The following is an 11,732-nucleotide window of genomic DNA, read 5'->3' on the forward strand; positions in this document are numbered from 1 at the left end:
ATGTGATTTTCATTCCCCATTTTGTTAATATGGTGTATCACGTTCATTGATTTGCAGATGTTGAACCATCCCTGCATCCCTGACACAAATCCCACTTGATCATGGTGTATGATCCTTCTAATGTATTGCTGTATTCAGTTTGCCAATATTTTGTTGAGAATTTTTGCATCTATATTCGTCAGTGATGATGGCCTATAATTTTCCTTCTTTGTGTTGTCCTTGTCTGGTTTTGGGATCAGGGTGGTGTTGGCCTCATAGAATTAGCTATGAAGCATTCTGTCTTCCTCAGTTTTTTGGAATATTTCAAGAAGGATAGGTATTAAATCTTCTTTGAATGTTTGGTAGAATTCTCCAGAGAAGTCATCTGGCCCTGGACTTTTGCTTTTTGGGAGGTTTTTGATTACTGTTTCAATCTCTTTACTTTTGATTGGTCAATTCAGATTCTCTATTTCTTCTTGATTCAGTGTTGGGAGGTTGTATGAGTCTAAGAATTTATCCATTTCTTCTAGGTTCTCCAATTTCTGGGTGTATAGTTTCTCATAGTATTCTCTTATAATCCTTTGTATTTCTGTGGTATCCATTGTAATTTCTCCTCTTTCATTTCTAGTTTTATTTATTTGAATCTTCTCTCTTTTTTTCTTAGTGAGTCTGGATAAGAGTTTGTCAATATTGTTTATCTTCTCAAAGAACAAGCTTTTAGTTTCATTGATCCTTTCTACATTTTTAGTCTCTATTTCATTTGTTTCTGCTCTGATTTTTATTATTTCCCTCCTTCTGCTGACTTTCAGCTTTATTCTACTTTTTATTTTTCTGTTAGGTGTAGTTTAAGATTACTTATTTGGGATTTTTCTTGTTTGTTGAGGTGGGCCTGTATTGCTATGAATTTCCCTCTTAGAACCACTTTTGCTGCATCCCATAAGAGTTGGTATGATGTATTTTCATTTGTCTCCAGATATTTTTTTATTTCTCCTTGATTTTTTCACTGATCCAATCATTGTTCATAGCAAGGTGTTTAGTCTCCACATACTTGTGACTTTCTCATCTTTTTTCTTGTAGTTTATTTCTAGTTTCATAGCATTATGGTCGGAAAAGATGCTTGATATGATTTCAATCTTCTTAAATTTCTTGAGGCTTGCCTTGTTTCCCAACATGTGGTCTATCTTTCAGAATGTTCCATGTGCACTTGAGAAGAGTGTGTATTCTGCTGTTTTGGGATGGAATGTTCTATATATTTCTATTAAGTCCATCTGGTCTAGTTTTTCATTTAAATCCACTATTTCCTTGTTGACTTTCTGTCTGGATGATCTATCCATTGATATATGTGGGGTATTGAAGTCCCCTACTCTTATTGTGTTGCTGTTAATTTCTCCCTTTAGGTCTGTTAACAGTTGCTTTGTTTACTTTGGCACTCCTGTGTTAGGTGCATATATATTCATAAGTGTTTTGTCATCTTGGTGCAATGTCCCTTTTATCATTATATGCTGCCCCTCTTTGTCTCTCCTTGCCTTTTTTATCTTAAAGTCTGCTTTGCCTAATATAAGTGTAGTGACACCTGCTTTCTTTTGCTTGCCACTTGCTTGGAGAATTGTCTTCCAATCCTTCACTCTGAGCCTATGTTTGTCTTTAGAGCTGAGATGTGTTTCCTGGAGGCAGCATATGGTTGGGTCTTGTTTTTTAATCCATCCAGCCACTCTGTGTCTTTTGATTGGAAAATTCAATCCATTTACAATTAGAGTTAGTTTTGAGATATAAGGGCTTAATATTGCCATTTGATCTCTTGTTTTCTAGTTTTTCTATATTTCCCTTGTTTCTCTCCATCTGTATTCCTGACTGCCATTTCAGTTTGGTGATTTTCTATGGTGATTTTCTCAGTTTTCTCTTTATTATCATTTTTGTTTCTGTTCTGCTTTTTTGTCTAGTGGTTGCCATGAGGTTTGTATAAAAGATCTCATAGATGAGAAAGTCTATTTTCTGATAGCCTCTTATCTCCATTAGCCTAATCAGGTTCCATCCCTTTCCTCTTCCCTGTCTAAGTTATTGTTGTCACAAATTATTCCATTGTGTCTTGTGAGTTTGTGATTAAAATGAAGTGTTTATAGTTATTTTTGATGCTTTCCTTCCCTTTATGTTTAATTTATTGAGTGTTTTCTAACCCGTTCTGATAGAGAGCTGCAATTTTCTGATTTTGTCTGTCTATTTATCTCCTTTCTCAAGGCTTTGTAAACCTTTTGCTTTTTGTTTCAGGTTGGAAGGCATTCTTGATCATTTCTTGTAGCAGGGGATCTTGTGGCAATGGACTCCCTCAGCCTTTGTTTATCTGGGAAAGTTTTCACTTCTCCAGCATATCTGAAAGATGGTTTCACTGCATAGAGTATTCTTGGATGAAAGTTTTTGTCTTTCAGTATTTTGAAAATATCATTCCACTCTCTTCTAGCCTGTAAAGTTTCTGCTGAGAAGTCCTCTGAAAGCCTGATAGGCGTTCCTTTTTAGATTATTCCCTCCTCCTTGCTCTCTTTAGTATTTTGTCTTTGTCATTGACTTTTGCCAGTTTTACTACTATATGCCTTGGAGAAAGTCTTTTTGCGTTGATGTGATTAGGAGTTCTATAGGCTTCATTTACTTATAATTCCACTTCCTTCCTCAGGTTTGGGAAGTTCTCAGCTATTATTTCTCTGAACAAGCTCTCAGCTCCTTTCTCCCTCTGAAATACCTATGGCCCTTATGTTGCATCTCCTAATTGAGTGAGATATTTCTTGGAGAATTCTTGTTTTTTTTTAAGTTTTAGTTCTCTCTCCTATTGAAGCATTTCTATATTTCTGTCCTCTAAATTATTAATTCTGTCCTGCACAATGTCAGCTCTGTTTTTAAGGTTTCTAGATTACTTTTTATCTCATACATTGTGTTTTTCATCTCCAGCATTTCTTTTTGGTTTTGTTTTTCTACTCTTTCGATCTCTGTTGTGAAGAATTCCTTCTGCTAATTAATTTTATTCCTGAGTTCATTGAACTCTCTTTATGAGTTTTCTTGTGACTTGTTGAGTTTCTTTATGATAACTATTTTGAACTCTCTGTCATTTAAATTATAAATCTCTGTGACTTCAAGATTGGTTTCTGGAGACTTGTTATTTTCCCTCTGATCTGGAGTGTTAATATATTCCTTCATGGTGTTTGATGAAGTGGGCCTTTGCTGGCATAGTGGTAGTATCTGGTTGTAGGTTCCACCTGCCACCACTGGGGGTTGGGGGGGGGGGCGCTGTGTTTTCTGAACCCACTGCATCTGCTGGAAGTTGTGCCCATTTGCTGGAAGCTCTGCCAACGGGGCCCAGCCACATCTGCCCATTGGCTGCCACTACCCAGCGTGTCCCACATGCAAGCACAGGCACTCTGGCATGGATCTGCTGCCCTGGCTGACTGGCCAAGCTGGTGCACCAGGTGGGAAGGGAGGAGAGGGGTACCCTTTTTTGTGCATATGAGCCTGCTCTGAACTTAACCACCAGCCCACCTGGACTGGTGGGCTTTGTGAGGTTGCTCACACAGTGGCTAAGCTACCTCAGTGTGGAGCACCTCCATGGGCCAGAGACAACTCCAAAAGTGAAAGCTTTTCTGTGGAGGCCCGCCCTCTCACCCAGCTCCTCCCAGAGTTGCGCCCTGGCCCCTACATGTGGACCCATGACCTTGATCACTGCCTCTGGGGAGGAGAAGGAGATCCACTTACCTCCTTTCACTGCTTCCCAGGGATCCAGTACCCACACCTTCAGACATTGGCTGCATCTCTCAGACTGGATTGGCTGCATCTCTCAGACTGGATCTCTCAGACGTCCTGTTGTGCTGTGTGGGTATCCTCTGTTTGTTAATAAGTGTCCTTTTGGTTCTATCTTATTGGAGGGAGAATAAGGAACATCTCACTCTGCCATGATGCTGAAATCACCCCTCTGATGATTCTTGCCTGAATCTAGTATTACTATGATAACTGGAAAATGAGTTTCTGACTTTATCATTCCTTCTACATTTACAAGTTGGCATACTACTGTGAGAAAAAGCTCCTTCCTTCCTTCCTTTCTTTCTTTCTTTATTATCAGTATGTACTTATGGATCCTTATTTCATTCAGTTATTTACAAACCACTACTATTGTTACTTTGATGCTCAAATTATTATAAATTTGACCCTCATGTCTCCTTTTTTTTTATTAAGATTATGATAGATTACAACCTTGTGAGATTTCAGTTGTACATTATTGTTAGTAATGTTGTGGGCACACCACTTCACCCTTTGTGCCCTCCCCCCACCCCCCCTCATGTCTCCTTTTGACATGTCTCCATCATTTTTTAGCGCTTCTTTACTTCTGGGATATCTTGACTTTATCTGCTGGTGATCCTGAATCACCCATTTCCCCCTAGAAGTCCTACTTTCCTTAAGTGAGGAATGGTATTTAAAAATCAAGATGTGGGTGGTAGGTGTGCTCATTGCCACTGAACACATCATTGCCTCTAGGCCTTTTCAGCAGACCGAGATACTGAAATATTTAGAGAGAAATCATATGATGTCTGGGATTTGCTTCACAATGATGTAATAGGGATAAGAGCGAGTTGGTGCAGGTATGCATGGAACAAGACTGGTCATGTGTTTATCATTTTTGAAGCAGGGTGATGGGTATATGGAGTTCATTATACTATTTTATCTACTCTGGTATATGTTTGGAAAAGCCTTAAAAAATGTGAAGGTCTATTAAAATCTACCTCTTTTAACTCACCACTACTGCCATTGGTTTCAGTTCTTCTGTCTGGGGTCACACAGAACACATGTAATCCTTCTTCTTCTGTTTCTAGTAGAAACAGAAATGTTTCTCTCAGATCCCTCTTCAAGGAATGACTTGCTACCAAGCTTTGGGGAATGGATTAGCAGACATCATCCAGCTGCCAGCTCCTTCAGGCTGGGCCTTAAATGCAAGGAGCTGCTTCACCTGAAACCACACATTTCCTGGGTCAGCCTGCATCCAGCCTGAGCAATATAAAGACGGCCTGGCCATTTTTTCATGGTGCAGCACACTCAAAGGCAGTACTGGCTCCAGAAAGCCCCACCCCCTGCCAGGTCAAGTGAAGCTTTGCTGTACTTGCACTCCAGTTTGACTTTCTTCCTCTGCCTAATCCCTCTTTTATACCCTTCTTTTACAGGTATGGAATCCTGATAAACAGTTAACTCAAAATGGATCATAGATCTACATGTAGATCTCTATCTACCTCAAACTATAAAACTTTTAGAAGAAAACATAGGAGGAAATGTTTACGACCTAAGGTTAGGCAAAGAATTCTTAGATATGACGCCAAAAGCATGATCCACAAAAGAAAAAACTGATGAATTGGACTTCATTAAAGTTAAAAACTTTTCTCTGTGAAAGCCACTGTTGATAGAATGAAAAGACAAGCTACAGATTGGGAGAAAATATCTGCACATCATATATCTGACAAAGAACTTGTATCCAGAATATATAAAGACCTCTCAAAACTCAAGAGTAAGACAACAAACTCAATTTTTAAAAGATGGGCAAAGGACTTAGACACTTCCCTAAAGAGGATATATAGGTGAGCAATAAGTACATGATAAAATGTTCAACATCATTTGCCATTAGGGACATGCAAATTAAAACCACAATGAGATGCAACTTCAAACCTATAAAAAAGGCTAAAATAAATATAAAAAATAATAATACCAAGTGTTGGCAAGGATGCAGGGCTACTAAAACTCTCCTACATTGCTGGTGGAAATGCAAAATGGTACAGCACTCTCAAAAACAGCTTGGCAGCTTCTTACTAAATTAAATCCACACTTACATATGATGCAGTAATTCCACTCATAGATATTTACCCTATAGAAATGAATATTTATGTTCACACAAAAACCTGTACGCACATGTTTATAGCAGCTCTATTCATAATTGCTAAAAACTGGAAACAACCCAGATGTCCTTGAATGGAGAAACAAACTGAGGTACATCCATACAACAGAATACTGCTCAGCAGTACAAAGGAATGAACTATTGATACAAGCAACAACTTGCATGGATCTCAAGGGCATCACACTGAATGAAAGAAGGCACACTCCAAGAGTTACATATCGTATAAGATTCCAAGCGACATTCTGGGTGACATTGACAATGAATGACATTCTGGAGAAGGCAAAACTAAAGGGGTGGAGATCAGATCATTGGTTGCCAGGGGCTAAGAGTGGGGAGAATGCGTGCTACAAAGGAGATGCATGAGGAAGATTTTTGTGGTAATCAAACTATTCTGTATTCTGAGTGTGGTAGGGGTTATTTGAATCTATACATGTGTTAAAACTCATAGAACTGTCCCCCAAATAAGTGAAGTGAGTGGGAAAGAAAAGAAAGATCTCTATAGGCCAGTATTGCATGACTCAAACAGAACATGTCTGCCAGCTGGATTCAGCCCATGGGCCATGAGGTTGTAACCTCTGCTGTTTAGTTTGTAGTCCCCATATTAAAATACAGTACCTCAAAATAATCTATGGTGTTAGAAGTCAGGATAGTGGTTTCCTTTGGGGCAGAGGAATGGGTAGTGACTGACAATCCGTGTGAGGGCTTCTAGGTTACTGGTAATGTTCTATTTCATAATTTGGGTGGGTTAGAGTAACCAACCATCTGGTTTGCCCAGGACTGAGGGGTTTCCCAGGATGCGAGCCTTTCAGTGCTAAAACCAGTACAGTTGTGGGGAAATGAGAACAGTTGGTCACCCTAGCAGTTATATGGGTGTGTTCACTTTGTGAAAATTCATTGAGCTGTGTATTTATGATTCATGCATTTTTCTGTATGTGTGTTATGAAATACTGTGCTTTGAACTGGCTTAGATGAGGTCTGGTTAGCACGGGATACTGTTATTTACAGTGACCTAGACTTCTATTAACTCAGCTTGAGGTTGTATTATCATTTTCCACAGCCACGTCATAGAGCTAAACCTTGTGGTAAATGAAACCTCTCAGATATTTTTCACATGAACTGCTATTTAGACATGGCTCCCCTTTCCTTCGTTTATACAAATAATTTCTAAACTTAGAGACAAGATTTTAGATTTTGTTCTCCTATTAAAGTTTATTCTGCTTCTGCTCTTATTCTATTATATCTTATGGAAATATGTCTTTGGCTTTGGGGATTTAGTGTCTTAGCCGGGACCCCTATGATCTTTTGCATGCTATTAAAATATATGAAAGAGCTAGCATCCACCAAACTCTATCCTCTCCACTCACCCTTGACATTGTAGATCAATATCAACGTCTTTTTCTGAGTAGCCCTCCTTATTGACCTACCTCCCAGCACACTCCCAAACCCTTAGAATACTTTTATTGTTATAAATTCAACTGAACTGTATTCACAGTACTTGGGAAATATGTGTACTCATTAAGGAGATATTCTGGTTAACCAAGTGTAGTGATGATGTGACATGTCGCTTAGATCCCCCTTTCAGAACTGAAGCACTCATTCCTAGCTGCTGGGAATATTGGTTGGTGACAGCTCACAGCTGAGTCCCTCCCCAGAATTGCCCTGTGTTTGAAGAAAGCTGCCTTGCCTAAGGTCATTCCCCCTTCCCAGGGGCATCCCACATGCTTAATGCAGGTCATGAAGGCCTGGCTTCTTGCTTCATTTCAGGACATTGCTGAAGGACCATCTCGGGTTCAGAACTATCTGTGGGATTGGCTGAGGCCTCTGTTGAAACTTCTCCTTGTCTATCCAGTCCTGATTTCCTCACTCCTTTGCAGGTGTTGTTCCCAAAAGCAACCTCCAATAATCCACCTATACACAAATCTCAAACTCAGGGTCTGTTCCCCAAGGAACCTTGGAAAGAATTCTAAGGTGACTCCTGTAATCTTCACCCTCTGGTGTTCACATCTTTGTATAATCCTCTCCCCTTGAGTATGAGCGGGGCCTGTGACTTGCTTCTAACCAATGAATATGGCAAAGGTGATGGGATGTCACACCCATGATTAGATTATGGAGTAGATATAAGACACCCTCTTGCTAGCATGCACTAGAAAGACTCCCTTGCTAGCTACAAAGTAAACTGCCATGTTTACTTTAGAGAATGAAAGGGGGCACTAAAGTAATTCAGTATATGTGAAATATTTACCTATTGATTGACAAATTGGCTTTAGTATACTAGTAGACTACAACACAGTTTTATTAAAAACTAATTTCAAAAATAAAATTCTTTCTAAAAATAAAAACATATATCACTGTACATTAACGCAAAAAATCCTTATTTATATTGATTATCCGAACATTAAAAAATAACACAAGCAGGATATTTTTTTTTGGCACATATTCACGTACTTTAATCAGTTTCTTAGCCACATCTATCTCTAACACCATGTTATCGGTATTTTTCTGAAAACGTATTTTTTCCAACATGGTCTTAATGTTCTTATTTTTTTTTCATAAGATCACCTGCAATCTGTTTCACAGCTACACTTAGTGGTTAATAAATCTGAAATTGTAGACATCTTCAATTGATTCTTCTGTATGGATCATAAGGGTTTTTTTTTTTTTTTTTTGAGGAAGGTTAGCCCTGAGCAAACATCTGCTGCCTATCATCCTCTTTTTGCTGAGGAAGACTGGCCCTGAGCTAACATCCGTGCCCATCTTCCTCTACTTTTTATGCATGGGACACCTGCCACAGCACGGCTTGCCAAGTGGTGCCATCTCCGCACGCAAGATCCAAATCGGTGAACCCTGGGCCACCAAAGCGGAATGTGTGAACTTAACCACTGCGCCACCAGGCCAGCCCTAATCATAAGGTTTGTAATTGAGAAAATACAGGAGAAGAAAAAATTCTACTAAATGGTAGATATTCTTATTAATCTTTTTATTAGAAATGTATATATATTTTAGCTCAAATATATTCACGTTCTGTCTTTTAGCCTCCATTCAGAATATTTCTCCTTGACTAATGTTTTCATAAGACAAATTTGTCCAATAAGTTATCTCTGTTTTTAATTCTTTTGACTGTTTTGACAAATTTAGATACTGCAAAATTTTAAGATGTCTCAATTTCATTCCATTCTGGAGCAGAATATCAATTTACCTAATTAAAAATAAAATCCCTATCAAAAGATTTTCCCCACAGGTTGAGATATGTCTAAGTACAGTTATACAATTTCAAAAGCAAATGTTATACACCATGAAGGCTTTCTTAGTCTCCTTGATTCTTGAATCTTCCTTGACTCTTTCTACAAGTGTTTGTGTTAACTCTTGGTGTCATAGGTTGGCAAAGGAGTTTTCTATTGCTGTGTAACAAATTTAACAGCTTAAAGCAACACACATTTATTATCTCAAAGTTTCCATAAATCAGGAGTCTGGGCACATTCTGGCTGAGTAGTCTGCACAAAGTCTCAAGAGGCTACAATCTAGGTGTCTGCCAGGATGACAATCTCATCAAAAGTTCAACTAAGGAAAGATCCACTTTTCTCAGAATGTTAGAAGAATTTATCTCCTTACAATTGTAGGACTGAGGTCCTTGTTTTCCTGCTGGCCATTTACCAGGGGCCCTCTCAGCTCCTAGACGCTACCCATAGTTCCTTACCACGTGGCTCTCTCTATGGAGAGAGCCATATATATTTATCAATATAAATAAGGATTTTTTGCTTTAATGTACAGTGATATATGTTTTTATTTTTAGAAAGAATTTTATTTTTGAAATTAGTTTTTAATAAAACTGTTTTGTGGTCTACCAGTATACTAAAGCTAATTTGTTGATCAATAGGTAAATATTTCACATATACTGAATTACTTTAGTGCCCCCTTTCATTCTCTAAAGTATTCCAAATTAGGTGAAGTGGTTTCGCTAAGGCTTTAGGATCTTTCCTTTTTGGCTTTATCCCTATTCTTTAGCTTAGCGCATCTATAACCCATATCCAATTTCATATGCAAACTTCGTCTTCAGCAAATGTAAAAGGATCACTCATTTGGGCCACTTAAACTATCCATTCTTTATCACATTCAAGTGGGATAACGGAAAAGGATGTAGGAAGTTCAGAGGTATAAACAGGCTCTGGTTTTTGTTCTCTGGGAGGCCTCTTTTTGCCAATTAATTCATTAACAATCCCCAAGAGTTGCCTCAGAAATAGATTGATATCTCCAAGGACATGTCAATAAAGCAATGAGAGAAGAATAAGCAAAAAAAAAAAAAAAAAAAAAAACACATGGCAACAGAGAGAGACAGAGAGAGCTCTGACAAACAATAAATACAATTCTGAGCAAAAAAACAACAAATCCTGAGGCCCAGACACAAGTTCCCCTATTGCAAATTCCTAGAGGGAAGATCTTGTGCCATTTTTTTAAGTTACAATGCCCCTACACCTTCTGTATTGAGGTCCCTAGCATCAGGCCACCATTGTAGCATAGACCATTTCACCTTTCTTTACTGATAGAACTCCTAAGATTTAGCCAGGCAGATGGCTATCCAGCAAAAGACTACATTTCCCCATCTTATTTGCAGCTTGGAGTGGCCAAGTGACCAAGTTCCGGACAATTGATGTGAGCCATTTCCACAATGTGACCCTAAAAAGGAAAGGAAAGTTCATGCTCTTCTCTGGCCCTTCCCCCCCACCCCGCTGCTAGCTAGGAGATGGCAAAAGCTGGAGCCATCTTGGACTCAAACATGGCAGAGCTTCCTTACCAGCCCTGGACCATTTACCTCTCTACGGCTAACATAAGAGAGAAACCAACTTCTACCTTGTTTAAATTGCTTGTGTACAGTCTTGGGTCTGTTTGTTACAATACTTGTGTTCTCCCTAATAAAACCATGCTGAGCTAAACTTGCAAAGTGAAAAAAGTACACACTGAGTCACTGGAACATGAGTAGACAGACCAATGGGACTGTGAAAAGTTGACATAAATGGAGCCTTTTTAAAAAGGAGGTGAGAACATACAATGGAGAAAGGAGAGTCTGTTTGATAAATGATGTTGGGGAAACTGGATAGCCACGTGCAAAAGAATGAAAGTAGACCGTTATCTTACACTATACACAAAAATTAACTCAAAATGCATTGAAGACTTGACTGTAAGACCTGAATCCATAAAGCTCTTAGAAGAAAATATAGGCAGTACACTCTTTGGCGTAGGTCTTAGCAGTGTATTTTCAAATACCATGTCTACTCAGGCAAGGGAAATAAAAGAAAAAGTAAACAAATGGGACTACATCACATTAAGAAGCTTCTGCATGGCAAAGGAAACCATCAACAAAGTGAAAAGACAGCCCATCAACTGGGAAAAAATATTTCCAAATCATGTATCTGATAAGGGATTAATTTCCAAAATATATAAAGAACTCATACAACTCAGCAACAACAAAAATGAACAACCTGATCAAAAAATGGGCAGAGGCTATGAACAGAGAGTTTTCCAAAGAAGATATACAGATGGCCAACAGGCACATGAAAAGATGTTCAACATCACTAATTATTAGGGAAATGCAAATCAAAACTACAATGAGATTTCACCTTACACCTGTCAGAATGGCTATAATTAATAAGACAAGAAATAACAAGTGTTGGAGAGGATGTGGAGAAAAGGGAACCCTCATACACTGCTGGTGGGAATGCAAACTGGCACAGCTACTATGGAAAACAGTATGGAGATTTCTCAAAAAATTAAAAATAGAAATACCATACAATCCAGCTATCCCCCTACTGGGTATTTATCCAAAGAAGATGAAATCAACAATTCA

Source organism: Equus quagga, chromosome 10 (genome assembly GCF_021613505.1).
Source record: "Equus quagga isolate Etosha38 chromosome 10, UCLA_HA_Equagga_1.0, whole genome shotgun sequence".
Taxonomy (NCBI): Eukaryota; Metazoa; Chordata; class Mammalia; order Perissodactyla; family Equidae; genus Equus; species Equus quagga.